This window comes from Bactrocera latifrons, unplaced genomic scaffold, assembly GCF_001853355.1.
Source record: "Bactrocera latifrons isolate USDA-ARS-PBARC rearing strain unplaced genomic scaffold, ASM185335v1 scaffold_164, whole genome shotgun sequence".
In the NCBI taxonomy this organism is placed as follows: domain Eukaryota; kingdom Metazoa; phylum Arthropoda; class Insecta; order Diptera; family Tephritidae; genus Bactrocera; species Bactrocera latifrons.
Genome location: NW_017535119.1, coordinates 237,138 through 242,502, shown reverse-complemented (window position 1 = coordinate 242,502; position 5,365 = coordinate 237,138).

Genomic DNA, 5,365 nt, shown 5'->3' with positions numbered 1-5,365 from the left:
TCCCTTGGGTTTCGATTCAAGGACTTTTCGGTTAAATTGTAATTACTTTTTAATTGGCTTCGGTTAAATACATTTTAAGAAGTATATGTTGCCCAATGGAGAAGGTTAAAGTACAGAATAAATTATTAAATTGTATTTGAGTTAAATTCTCAAGAAAATTTCAAGCAGTTCAAGCGCTCTCGGGTGACTTTAGAGCAGACAAAGGCGAACACACGTGGTGACTCAAGTTTAGAAATGTTGGAAAAGTCATCTTTAAATCACATCAAGCACCTTCATTTTGAAAAGTTTGGCAAACTTTGCAGGCGAAAGTAAAGTTTTATACACAAATTTAATTTATAAAGGTCGCTTATTTGAAGATGTTGTTATAAGAAATCACAAAAARTAATATAAGTTAAGAAAAATAATTATTTTTAGAAATGGCAAAATGAGACAAAATTTTTCATCTAAAAAATCACGTGTTAACTTATTTTCTATAAAATWCAAAATATTAGYTTGGGTGTGTGTCTTTGCTAAACTRAGCCTACATGTAGGCAACGTTATCTATATTGCTTATCACAATAAACTTATTACATATATTTAGGCATATTTCTCAAATTGTTATTTAAAAAAAATGTTATTAAAAAATCACAAAAAATTAGATAAGTAAAAATAATTGCTTTTGTGCAAAGCAAAGTCGTTAAAAATCACCAAAAAACTTGCTGGATTCATTTCTAAAAAAATTGTATTGTTAGTATGGGTGTGCGTCATTGCTAAAATAAGCCTACATGTAGGCAACGTTATCAATAACGCTTACCACTGCTAATTTGTTGCATATATTTGGGCATATCTTGCTAGTTGGCGTTATTTAGGCAAGTATGGTAAAAAGAATACGAGGTTGAAGGCGAAGAGAAATGGTGGTTAATCAAATTTTAAAGAAATGAAAAAGCTTATAGCTCCACATGRATGTAAAAAGTTGCTAGGGTCTATATAGGGCATGTCACCTGCCATTATGCACTAGTGTTGCACGACATAGCTCAATAATTAGGCGACAGGTAAACAAAGTGGACTACATATACTATTTGATTTGGGCAGAGAAAATTCCAGGTAGAGCTTCTGCTTTTTGGTAAAGAAAGTTTCGGCTCACAGTGCAAGAAGGTGGAGGAGCATTTGACTCACCAGCGGACCTTACAACATCTATACAGACAGATCAAAAATGGCTAATGGAGAGATAGCCGAAATCTATTACTCGTAGTTGGATCTTTGGCGACCCTTCAAGTTTTTGTAATACTGCAGTATCTCCTAAGCGGAAATCTTTGTAGTCAGAAAAGCGTCGAAGAACCAACATAAAATCAAGAAATATCTGGTCGATAGCCAGGCGGCTATCAACGTAATAATATCACACGGCATTACGTCAGAGAATAACCGTAGAAGTAAAAAGGCAATAGATTTAGCGGCTGTGGGAAAGCGGCTGCATATGTACTGTATTCCAGCCCACACAAAAATTTTAGAAAAACAAAATAACTGATGAAATTGCCAAAAGTACCATCTGTCTTTCTACCGAACCAGATCAGAAGTTACCAAAAGCAATACGCAAACAAAGTTCCAAAAACGCTGAAGGCGGATCAGGGCGATATGGAATGTTTTAAGTAGGTGCAGGATCGCCGAGATGGTGCAAGATTCCCTAGGAAAACTCACATGCTTTTTAACACACGGTCTCGAAAGGACTGCCGGCTGTTGGTTTCTTAACAAGTCACCACCTATTGCTAACCAATTGATAAGTAATGAGTATACCCGTAGAAAGTACAAAGAAGTAGGCATGATTGGGACACAGGAACAYCTTCTATACTTCTGTCCAGTATTATATAGAACTCGATTATATAGATATCTAAAGACTTTGCCATTCAATAGATCAGATGAAATATCAAATTTAGATATCAAGGCACTCTTTATGTTTTTTGAAAAGAGTTAACTTCTATAATGAATACTTCACCTTAAAGCCGGTATAAATTAGCCTAAATAAGTTCATATAATTTCTTAATCAAAATATTTTTCGAATCAAATAAAAATATACTGCCCTGGACAAGAAATGAGGCCCTGACTATAATTCGTTGAGAAGCGGAATTGTTCAAATGTGGTTACGTTTGGACAGCTGCATGATACTTAACCGCAGTTTGAGTTCGTTCTTGGAAAGAAGCGGCTTCGTTGGTGAATTATAATACAGAAAACTGGCGTAACCTTTCACAGAACCACAATTTTTCATAACCTTGATAAAGAGCAAGATWTTGACCCTTGAATACTGTTCAATTTAATAGTTTTCTCCTGTATCTTTTCAAAGCCCGTGGAACAGTTTCCGGCCTCTACCTCCAAAAAAGCGACTCACTGACAAGAAACTCCAATACAACAGAAGGCTTGTGAACAAATTAAGCGACATACTGGCAAGCTATTTCTACTAATGAAGGGATTTATTTAGTAAAAATTGTCATTCTATTGAATATCAAAAAATATTTAGTTCATTATTAAAAGAAAATATTTTTTTTTAAGATCTGTATATAGTATAAATGAGCTAAAAGAATAATTTGATAACCATTTCCACGAAAGTCGGGTCGAAGTAATTGGAACGGTTCCGAAGTTATATCCGGSCCAGGACTGTCAACTCGGCACCATGCCTCGAAATTACTTCAGGAATGTTTTCTGCCGCTAGGACAACAACAATAGTTTTATAAAAAAATTTCTTCGAAAACAATTTGTTGAACAGATCTCCTTAATATTGATGCTATTTATGCCAAAAATAAGACGTCTGCGCCTGACATTATGCTTCCTTTCCAGTACCTTTCCTTACTTTTGCTTAATGATGACTCGATTAAATTGGAGTCAGTGCTTTGTTTGCGAGACATTATTTTTTGATACCACTTCCAAGTAAATTTCTTTAATTTAAAAAAAAATATAATTACGCCAAAAACTATGCTTTACTTTTTGAGTTTTTGTCACTGCTGCTTAATGGACTTTGTTTAAGTGCGTGGAGTTTTTCTTTTATAGACAAGTTAAAAATCGCATTGCGAGACACAAATGCTTGATATCACCTCCTTCGAGCTCGATGTGTAGAAAGTAGGCAGAGCCTAAAATTATGTTTCTTTCTTCGTGCTTGCCTGCATTTTTGCAGAATAGCGCTGCTTTTCAAACACGGAACTTTATATTTAGTGTGGGTAAACAAAATATTTTGCTGCTTGCAGTTGTTTACTGTTGTTTTTCTAATAGTGTAATATCATTAGCATAACACAATGCAGAACAACGTGAGCTAAAACGCATAATTTGAGACCACAGAATCAAGTTATTTTGCATTAATAAGCGAATATATGTCTAGATATGCAATTAGTGTGGCGTTCCTTATGCAAATTACAAACTCTTGATCAAAAAACTGCAGAATCTCTAAACCAGTAACAACTAAAGAAGGTTAACCACAAATATCAATGACCTTAATGAGGTCATGCCGTAAGCCGAAAGTACAAATAATTTCACTTTTTTAGCCACACTCATTTTTTCCGCGCACTTTTTTCAACATTACTCTTCTACGTTCATTTGCCGTTACTCCTTTACCCAAGCAAAGACACACACACACGCGCTTACATATGTAGTTGTGAGTAAACGAACAGCTGTAATGAAGATAATGAACCCGTAATGATGGCTTGTTAAAGAGCAATGAACGCGAATGTTTGTGCAAAAAAAGCAGCTATATATGTACATACATATGTATATAAGTATATACGCAGAAAAACACAAATAATGCAAGAAAAGCAAACGTGAAGCAAAGCCACACTGAGGTAAAGAGCGAAAAATCTGCTTCTTTGCGTGCAGAGCAACAAAAAGAAAATACCGTTGTATTTGTATCTATGTGTGGGTGTGTGGCAATAAGAAACGCAGTGGAAAAAATCGCTTATCCGCTATGATGTGCCAGACGGACGACGCCGGCGTTGACCGGTATAACGGATGCACGAAAAGTAATACGGAAGGAAAACAATTTCGTTGCCGGTTTTGTTGTTGTTGCTTTTTCTGGGTTTGCATCTTAATTTTGTTGTTGCATTTGCTTAGAGTTTTCGTTATTTATTTGTGTTGTTGTTGTTTTTATTTTTATTCCTTTTGTTGCCTTTTGCTTTTACTTTGGATTTTGTTGTTTTTGCATTTGGTTGTTGTCGTTGTAAATTAATTTTTGTTGTTATTGTTTTTACGTCTGTTGCGTTTCTTTTTTTGATTGTCTGTACTTTGATTTTTGTTATGGTTGTTGTTTTTAATTTTCTTTTTTGTGTTGTTTTTTCACTTTTGATTTTCCTTATTTTCAACATTTTTTTTCTTCTTTATTTTCCAAATTTTTTTTCTTTATTTTCTTTATTTTATTTTTCCTTATTTTAGCCACTTCTTTCGCTTAAGATTGCTACCAGCTATTATGCATTTTAATTCTTGCTACTTACGGTTTTATCCATTGTTATTTCTTCGCAAAGCTTTTCTTGTTTTTGTTTATTTTATTTACCGTTTTTCTTTTTTCCACACTTTTTCTATTGTCTTCACACTTAATTTCATATATAGTTATGGCGGCTGTTGTTTTTATAAGACATTTATTTTGGTGTTGCCGTTGTTGTTGGTGGTGGTTTTTATTCCGCTAAACGGTTTTGCAAGTAATTAAAGCATTATCCTGTAGTCGCCCGAAAGTGATATTGTCTTTGTTTTTGTAGTGTCCGTGTATTTAAATACCTGCGGTGTGAAAAGTTCACAGTCTTGATTATTTTAGGTTAAGTTTCCCTATTCTTAAAGAGTATATGCATAACAACAATGGCAAGTTCTGTCAGATCTTTAAATGTAATTTCGTAATTTAGTTCATTTTGCTGTAGAGGACTTGAAGATTCAATAAAAGTCATTTACCAGATCCTTGCTTTTATCGTTCACCACGATAAACCCGATTAGATTGGCATGCAAACAGMAAAAAAAAAATAGTGAGACCCTCCATATAAAATACGATGGAATCGTTAAATTTGTACTTAATAAGACTTAGACGGACTCCGAAGATCCGAAAGAGACCTCAGCCAAACGAAATTTCTGGTTTTTGATTTAGAAGTCCATTATCGGGTTCATACGGCTGTAAAAGACTGCCACTTTGAGTGGCTTAAAAGGTTCCAAATTCTTATTGCTGAGAATTTCCAAGATTTTGTATTAAATTATCTGGTTCATTTGGCTGTAAAAAACTTACACAATCTGCAAATGCTTGATCCACTCATTGAACTCGAAAATACGGCGTGATTGGCGGTCAAACTGACCAAAAGACCAATAGGGCTCATATAAAATACCTAAAACTTGTGAAATTTGTACTTAAATAGGCTTCGACGGACTTGGAAGATCT